The sequence below is a fragment of the Rhineura floridana genome, chromosome 8, assembly GCF_030035675.1.
Source record: "Rhineura floridana isolate rRhiFlo1 chromosome 8, rRhiFlo1.hap2, whole genome shotgun sequence".
Lineage (NCBI taxonomy): Eukaryota > Metazoa > Chordata > Lepidosauria > Squamata > Rhineuridae > Rhineura > Rhineura floridana.
The window spans coordinates 35,105,633-35,115,233 of record NC_084487.1 but is presented as its reverse complement, the minus strand read 5'-3'; the positions used below and the strand labels follow the sequence as shown (position 1 = coordinate 35,115,233).

Here is a 9,601-nt window from a genome sequence, read left to right as displayed (position 1 = left end):
AATAGCAAACTCAGGTGGTGAGTGGCAACAAGATTGTAATCAAAATAGGGCCACTGAGAAATAAGAAGAAGGTACCAGCATGCTCAGCAGAACAAACAACTCTTTCAGAAAAACCAAGGGGCAATTAAATAAAAACAACTAAGTAGGATTAAGCATGTTCAGTAGTAATGAAATGTTGAGTGTCACTTAGAAAATATACACAAAAGTGGGGAGTGGAATGCCCCTTTAGATGGGGATGCTCTGTGACATTTTGTTGCAGCTTCCACTTGTAATATACTAAGAAGGCAATTGTTGTGGCCACCAGAGGGCTCACAAATTTTCCAATAATTGTCATTACTTAAATCACACATTCCCAAAATGTATAACACAGGCAAACAAAACTACATTTGTACTTCAAGAAAACAAGGAGCAAAGCAGATATATGCACACATATATAGGCATAGGGAAAGATGTCATTTCCTACAAGAATATTAGGAAAAGGAGTATGGTTCGCAGGGGTTTCCATAAGCATCAACAGTAAGACCATAAAAGCAGTCCTGATACTGAATTGTTTTAAAAACATGACATATTTTATCTCTTCTTCTTTATTTAATTAACATGTTGGTTCAGGAGTATAAAAGATTCCAAGTTGTTCTGAATTACTCCTATTAAACACAGTTGTTCAGCAGCAGCATGTTACTAGATGCTGTTCTGAATGCAGATATAGCATTGTCATCACTCAGTAGGCTTCTAGACCACCCTTCTGAATGGGAAAGCACCGAGTTCCCACCTACGCTGTGAGCACGTTGTTAGTTACAAATACATAAGGACAGCCCTGCTGGATCAGACCAACGGCCCATCTAGTTCAGCATTCTGCTCTCACAGTGGTCAACCAGATGCCCATGGGAAGCCCAAAAGCACTCATACGGCACAACAGCACTCATACGGGGTGAGCTGAAGTTTCTATCCAAATAATTGTTTGCACAGATAACATCTCCAAGGAAGCCAAAGGATTAAAAAAAGAGAGAGAATCCAAGAGAGGGATGTAGGTGGAGACTGAATGTGAGCAGGCATAAAAAGAAAAAATTGACAGTAACCAAACACTGAGTCTAAGAACATAAGAAGAACTCTGCTGGGCCAGACCAAAGGCCCATCTAGTCCAGCATCCTGTTTTCCCCAGTGACTAACCAGATGCCTCTGGGCAAGCCACAAGCAAACATGAGCAGTTCTTTCTTGTTTTTCCCCAGCACCTGTTATTCAAAGGCATTCTGTCTCTGAACGTAGAAGATCCATCTAGCTATCATAACAAATAGCCACTGATAGATGCAATCTTCCACAGTTTTGTCTAATCTCCTTTAAAAGCCCACTAAGGCTGCATATACACCTTCAATTTAAAGCACATGGCTTCCTCCAAACAATAATGGGAACTGTGCTTTTCTCTTCACTGAGCGACAATTCCCAACACCCTTAAACTATAGTTCCCAGGATTCTATGGGGGAAATTCATGTGCTTTATATGTATGGTGTGTACACAGCCCAAGTTAGTGGCGATGGTGACTTATGTTCATTATACATTGTATGAGAAAATGTAGGAGTGAAAACAAGCCTGCGTGATCAGCAGAACGGAAGCCTTGAAATATTAGAAATAGGGGTTTTACTTTTCCTGCTTGTGTTTCATACAACAGAGCAACATGAGTTTCCAGTATTAAGAAACCAAAATGGAATCTGCTCTCCAGTCAAATTAAGAGTAAACAATCAGGTTGCCAGATCATAGCCTGGGGATCCCTGAGTTTGTGTTATTTAGAAAGATTTATAAATTGCTTAATAAAATTGTAGACTAGCTAAAATCCAACAAAGCTATTAAAAACAAGTATGCAAGAAATAATCATCATTAAAACACAAATAAAATCGGTAAAACTTTTAAAACAAATATAGAATGCTCAATGATATGTCTGGGTAGCCTTGCTGAAATAAAAAACGTTTGCAGCAGGCATCTAAAAAAAAATAACTAGGTGTCCCGCTATCTGTTTAACAGCCCCAAAAAATGGTATGCACCAGTGTATTATCCTACTCCACTCAGCAAGTAGGACCCTCATTCTACCTGAAAACAAGTGTTGGGGGGATGAAGAAGTATACAAGGAAGGAGAGACTGGGGCTGCAAATGACAAATTAGAAAGCCTTCTGTACCTTAAATATTGTTGCTCAACTGGGAAGGCAGGCTTCCCCCCAGAGCTATTCTTTCCCCTCTGCTGCATACTATGAATGTTAGATTCCAGGTATGCCACTCAGCAGATGGGGAAATTGGGCCAACAAAAAAATCTAGGGGAAAATTAGTGGGAAAACCTGCGGCTGCCTCATCCAGAACTGAAAATACAGAAAGGATCTTCAGGCTGCAACTGGCAGCTAGAGATTTCTGCAGCCGTAGGCCTTTGCGTGGTTGTACGGTGCTGTTAAACAAAAGAGGCAGGATCTTTTAACTGGGAATCTCTCTCTTCAGAAAGCCTCCTGCTGAATGCGTTTCTTTGAGAGAGAATCATTTGGGGATTACCCATTCCACTTTATCCATAATGTCAGCATTCTCTAACCTGCCCAACAGCCTTATGGATTGCCCACTACTGTGATAGGGCTGCAGCTTAATTGTAGAACACCTAGTTCAATCCCTCGATTTCCAGGTAGGGCTGGAGAAAGTGTGAGTGAGATGGAACAATAGCCTATGTTCCAGTCTATAGATCGCATTAGCTATACCATCAGAAGGCAGCATTTAAAATAATTGTAAGGAATCTGTTCAGCTGACCAATGTTACGTTCCTGGCTTAAGTTATAAAGAGAAATATGATTGATTTATCTATGGGAAACAAACAAGGGACTTCTTAGCCTCTCTTCTTCTTTGCCGAGTCATCTCCCCCCCCCCCTTCATACTGAAAATGGTTTCTAGGAAATGTGTAGACCTTCAAACATGGGTAAATACATTTCTTATCTGATCTCACACAAGATCCTTTCAGACCATGATAACATAAAAAGTGGATAATCTTGCCAAGTCCCGAGGCCGTCCCTGTGGAAATGTGTAAACTGGCTACAGCACAAGTCAAGGTGTAGAGTCCTTTCTGAATGTATGTCCTGTTCCTCAGTCTAGCTCATGAGGGGAAGGGCTGTAGCTCAGTGGCAGAGCAACTGTTTTGCATGCAGAAGGTCCCAGGTTCAATCCTTGGCATTTCCAGGTAGGTCTGGGAGAGGCAACCGGTCTGAAAGCTGGGAGAGCTGCTGCCAGTCAGTGTAGATAGCACTGAGGAAGAAGGATCAACGGCCAGTGCAGGGAAGCTTCTTAGTCTCAAGCTCTGCTAAGAGCATTTTGGCATATGTGGCTGGCTTCATTTGTGCACTGTGATGGAGCAACCTCCTGAGATATAGATTGAGCCACTCTTAACCACCCCCAGTTTAAGGCCTTCAATGTGACATGTAGGAGACCTGGAATCAGGTCTCCCAAGACCTTTCTTTTATTAAAAGTAGCTGTTGATGAGCCAGGATTGGGTTGGGTAATAGCACTTCTGGGAGGCTTAACTCATTCTTCCTGTGACCATTTTCCTGATTTAAATTGTCAAGAAGAAAGGACAGTCATGACACTAGTGCTGGAATTTTCGCACCCTGCAACTAATAGCAGCTATTTAGCTATTGGTGGGGAGTCGATCCAAGTTTGAAAACAGCACAGGAGGAAAATATTTCCTCTCCTCCCCAGCATAGTGGTCCCACCACAAATGGTGCCTCGCCCACCATAACTTTGAACCACACCAGGTCTGTAGTTTGGCCCTTAGATGAACTTTGGGTCTAGACTGCAAACAGTAGCTGTTGTTGGGGCAGAGAGGTCTGCTTGCTTGGCTTTCCAGTTCTGAAATCCCTGCTGGTTTCAACAAGAGGAGGGGTGAAGTGGCAGGATGGCTGGCACAGTGCAGGAGCAGTGGCAGGAACATCAGATTGGCTCCACCACTGTGTTTGCATCATGCCAACCTCCTCACCATGCCAACCCTCCCCTCCCTTCTCAGTAACCAGCAGTGACTCCAGCAATGAGAAGCCAAGGAAACAGCGCTACCCCACCTTGCCAACCGCTACTGGTGGAAAAAGGAAGGTGATTTATTAAGTGGTGGGATTTCAGGCTGGAACAGCAAAGTGTTGATATGGGAAAGGAGAATTTGTAGTAAGTCATTCGTCCTCTTTTAGTCTAGCCCCTAGACTTCCATAGGAGAGTCATTACTGATGGCCCTTTCCATTTGGATGGAGAATGAAGGGGGGAAATTGGTAGACATTGTGTGCAGGTTGACAAAAGTCTATAGAAATCATTTTCCAAAATGGCCGCACGTTATCCTGCTGCAGCACCTATTGAGGAGCCATTTGGAAAATGACTTCCACAGACTTATGTCACCCTGCACACAACACCTATCCATTTTTTTGTTCTAAACCCACACATGATAATGCCCCATAGCTCAGTTGTACAACATTTGCTTTGCATGCAGAAGGTTCCAGGTTCAATCCCTGGCATCTCCAGGTAGGCCTGCAAGAGACCCCTCTCTGAAATCTTAGAGAACTACTGTCAGTCAGTGTCGGCAATACTGAGCTACACGGATCAATGGTCTGACTCAGTAGCATAAAGCAATTTCCTATGTACCAATTTTTGTTTCATTCCAAACAACGTCTTCCGTGTCATCCAAGTGGAAACTCCTGTCAATAATGACTTTCCTAAAAAGGTTTGTTACAGGAGCAGGACTATTATAGGAAAAGTACATACCTGTTCTTCTCTTCCATTTTGATAGACACAGGATTCTGCTTCTGAATTGCACTCAAAAGTGGCTGATCTGATCTCATTAAAAATAATCCTTTGGTCGTATTAAAAGGTTCCCAAAGAGCTGGTAATAGTTCAGGAGACAGGCATTACTGTGATAGGGTAACCAGGTGCAAAGAGGACAGGATTCTTGTTCTATGAATAGTTACATAGAAGAGGGAATGTCAGTAGGTATAGCTTGCATGAAAAGTTACTCTTGCTGAAATTCCCTCTCATCTACAAGTATTAAAGGTGCAAGAACTCTATCCTCTTTTATACCCAGAGGTGTAACCGTCCAGGATCACGGGGGGTTGTAGACCCATTACTTTTTTGGGAGCAGGGTCGCTAAGTATGAGCCAATCATCATGAAAGGGAGCATGTTAGCCACTGAGAAGAATCCTTGTCCTTTCATGCTGATTGGAGCCAATCAGAGTGAAAGGAGGTGAGTCAGCCACTGAGAAGACTCTTCTCAGTATTGAACTCAAGGCTCCTCTTTCATCCTGATTGGCTCCTAGGGATGTCTGTTGTAGTGGAGTGTGGACTCAGAGACGATAGGGAGAACAAGGGAGTTGAAAGTGGAAAGGGGGCATGGCTACAAGGGGGCGTGGACCCTGCACTTCTGAATTTGCCACTACACTACTGCTTATACGTGGCCATTCTACACTGTGATTATCACCTTATCTTGACTGACAAGAAAGTTAGTTTAGTCTGCATTCCACAAAGCATGATTCCATCCTAATGCTTACCAAATGGTGATAAATGCACTATCAGGCCTCCCTTTAAGCTTGTCAAATGAACAGGCGTGCAGGGATGGGGGGCGGGATAGCCTGGCCTGCTGTTATGCCTTGAAGAGCAACTGTCTCTTCCAAAATCATCAGCTTTTCATAGCATGGTGATAGTAGGGTTGCCAGGTTCTTGGCCTGAGAGTAATCCTGTATCTTTAGGAGAAGAGAAAGTCAGCCAAGTCCAGGTGTTCTTGCAACGCTGTAATGGGAAAAACCACAAGGTGGAATTCTTTCTTCCCCTTGCACAACTTTTAAAGATACAAAAGACCTCTTGGAGGCTGGGCCTGGCAACCAAGAGGTCTTCCGTATCTTTAAAAGTTGTGTAGGGGGAAGAAAGAATTCCACCTTGTGGTTTTTCCCATTACAAGGTTGGAAGAACAGCTGCACTTGGCTGACTTTCTCTTCTCCTAAAGATACAGGATCAGTCTCAGGCCAAGAACCTGGCAACCTATTTCCTAGGGATGGGGTAGAAATTCTACTCAGTTTGCATTTGAAGCCAAATCTGTCTAATTCACACTTTTGAAAACACTATGAGAACTGAAACATAGCCATCCTTCAAAATTCACACTTAATCCAAATTTTGTGATGCAGTTCTCCAACTAGTGTTTTCCAAAGTGCATATATTAGGGGAGAGTGTGCATGAAAATGAATATATTAGTGAAAATAACATACAAAAATGCATCATGTTAAGAGAAATTGCTTGCAAAACTGTGTACAACTACAAAACTATGTAAAACTACAGACCAAAATGTGTTTACTGGAAGAAACTTGCACTAAAATGCTGAAGAATTTTCCTGAGGATTAAAAAAAAGTTTGTAACACCAGTATCCTCTTGGCCCTGGTGATACCTTTCCTGATCTGAGGTATACACTCCCATTGAGCTTTTAATATTGTGTTTTTAAACAGTTCCCAAGCATTTTCATGTGATTTGACCCTCTGGACTTTGCCTTTTGACTTTTTACCATTCTCCTCATTTGGAGGAAGTTTCCCCTTTTGAAGTCAAACAAGACCATGTTGGATTTTCTTGGCAATTGGCTATCTATGTTATGTTGTGGTTTATTTCTAGGCTGCCTTTTAGCCAAAAAGGCCCCCAAGGCAGCTTACACACAAATAGAACAACACAAATACAAAATACAAACAAAAACAGTACAATTTACAAAAATTCAAGCCAACAAAATCCTAGCATTTCTAAAAAGCAACAACAGCTAAAAAACAAAAGCATTCATCTTCCTGGTAAAGGACAGTCCCCAGAAAAATGTCACTAAGAGCAGGGGTGAGGAGGCAAAGCAGATGGAAAAATGTGCCCCTTGATGGTCCCAGCACAGTCTCACCCCTGCAGCAATACTTTTCAGTCTGCACTTCTCCTTATAAACGTCCAGGCAGAGGGGTGGGGCAAGGCAGGTGCCTCACATGTGTTTAAAAGCACTATGGTTGCTGCTCCCAGCCGGTCTGAGAATGCTGCAGGAGTGAGATTGTGCTGGGAGCATCAAGGGGCAAGCTTTTCCACCTGCCTTGCCCCACGCCTCTGCTTGGATCTTATCAGGAGGAGCTGCAGACTGAGATGTATTGCTGTTTTGCCCCCTGCTCTTAGTGACATTTTCTGGGGACTGTCCTTTACCAAGATGATGAATGCTTTTTCTTTTTGGTTGTTGTTGCTTTTTAGAAATGATATAATTTTGTTGGTTTGAATTCTTGTAGATTGTATTGTTTTGATTTGTATTTATGCTTTTCCATTTGTGTGTGAGCCACCTTGGGGGCTTTACTGGCCGAAGGGGGCCTAGAAATAAACACTAACATAACATCTCACACCAGGTCCTGGGCACCACTTAAGTCCAGGGCTGCCACCCCTCTGGTTAGTACCATGACCAACTGTTCAAGGGCATAGTCATTTAGAGGATCTAGAAATTTTATTTCTTTGTCATGACTAGGGATGGGCAAGAATTTTGATTCAGTTCGTATATCAAGCCAAATCTATTAAATGTGCACTTTCCAAAACAACGTGAGGAGTGAAACACAGTCAGCCTTTGAAATTTATACTTACTTGAATTTTGCAATGCAGTTCACCAACCAACGTTTACAAAAATGTATGAGGACAAAATGTGCATAAAAATGAATAGATGAGTAAAAACAACATGCAAAATGCATTATATGATAAGCAATAGCTTTAAAAAGTGTACATAAACCTACAAGAATGTGTTTATTAGGAGAAATTTGTAACAAAATGCTGGAGAATTTCAGGAGAATTTCTGCAGAAATGTGGGGAACTGAATTTAAGATTGGAAAAATGAGAAACTGAGAGAACCAAAATGGGCAGATCTTTCCATCTGTAGTCATGACTGGAACACATATGTAGCCAGTCTACATCTATGAATTTGTTTGGCATGACTTTAACTGGAGGAAAATCTGGCAACTAATGACATCTAAGCTTTCCTGGCATAATGATGGGGAAGCCTTCCCACCTATTTAACTTCTTCATGACAGATTGCTGTTAAAAGCACAGGGACAAGTAAAAAAGGAAAAGCTGGCAGCACAAGCAGTATCTAAAATCTAAGGAAGGTAGTTTCCCTTCATGGTTCCAGAAAACTGAAAATAGGCAGGCAGAAATACAATTACTTCCTTTCTTTTATATGCCTCTCTGGAATTAGGGTCTGGAGTGGGAGGGGCTCCTGTTCATTTAAGAGTTACATGGAAAAGCAAATTACACTAATAGGCAGGGCTTTTTTTTGCAGTGGTACTCACGGGAACGGAGTACCATCACTTCTTTTTTGGCTATCTATGGCAACCATTTTGTCCTGTCACCCACAGCACTTTTATCAAAGCATGAGTACCAGTACCTCATTTTTTACCAAAAAAAACTCCCACTGAAAATAGGGGATTCTTTCTTTACTGCAGAGGTGGGTATAGTATCTCAGGTCTGGAGACTAAATACGGCCCTCTAGGCCTGTCTGTGTCTGAGCCTTGGGATTTGCCCCTGGCTGCACCCACTTCCCAGTCACACCCTCTGTCCCCAGATCGCACCCCTTGCTGGCCTTACTTCACATTCTCTTTGAAGGTTGTTGCCTGGCTGAAAATTGCCTGTCTTATCTCAGTTGGGAGGAAGTTCCATAGGCTTGGGCTCACAACACTGAACGCATGGTGTCTAGTAGTTACAAGTTGTTCATCTGAGCCATGGGGGACCACCAACAGAGACTCCGCCAAAGATCTCAGGAATATAAGAGATGAGGCTACCTGAGCCTCAAGTGACAAAGATGGATCTAGGAGCACCCCTAAATTACACACCTGTTCTTCCAGAGGGAGTAACCCCATCCAGGACAGGCAAATGGCCAATCTCCCAGACACAGGAACCACAGGAGCCATCCACAGGGCCTCCATCTTCCCAGGGTTCAAGCTCACTTTATTAGCACTCATCCATTCTACAATTGCATTCAGACAATATTCTACACCATGCTTTCCCTCTCCTGACTCAGATATTATGGAGAAATAGAGATGTGCATCATAAGTATACTGATGACTCTTTGCCCCCAAAACTTGTAATGACCATTCTCATTGGCGTCATATAGATGTTAAACAGCACTGGCCACAAGACTGTCCCTTGTGGGCACACCATATCACAAGGACTGCGGGGCAGAGGCCCAATATCCCAGTGCCATTCTCTGGACACAGCCCTACAGGTAGGAATACTACTTTGCCTCTGGCCCGGCCCATCACTAGCATATGGTCCCCAGAAGGTTGCCCAGAAGGGAATACTGAAAAGATTCCCACCCACCCCACAACTGACAATGTTTTCTTTCTATGCAACTGTAAAGATATGGGGACTTGCCATAGTCTCTAGACTCAGCAACAGAATGACGAACTGATTCTAGTCTGCTAAAAGATCTTCTTTTAGGTGCCGAATTCTCATTAAGAAACAATGTGTGCTCGGGAAGAAAATACGATGCAATGACTTTTTGAAGTCAAGGTTATCAGTCATAAAGTGACGTCAACAGAGATAGGATACTCTCAAATATGTTCCTGTATGCATCTTTTGAA

General features: G+C 42.8%; 1 protein-coding gene across 1 annotated transcript in view; it reads left to right on the top strand.

Moving 5' to 3' along the window:
* Nucleotides 1-3,111: 3,111 nt before the first annotated feature.
* Nucleotides 3,112-9,601, top strand: part of IGF1 (insulin like growth factor 1) — a 130,687-nt gene continuing 124,197 nt past the window's right edge. Inside the window, exon 1 of the mRNA XM_061638870.1 lies at nt 3,112-3,195. The gene's annotated coding sequence lies outside the window, so the exon portion shown is untranslated. The remainder of the gene's footprint in view (nt 3,196-9,601) is intronic.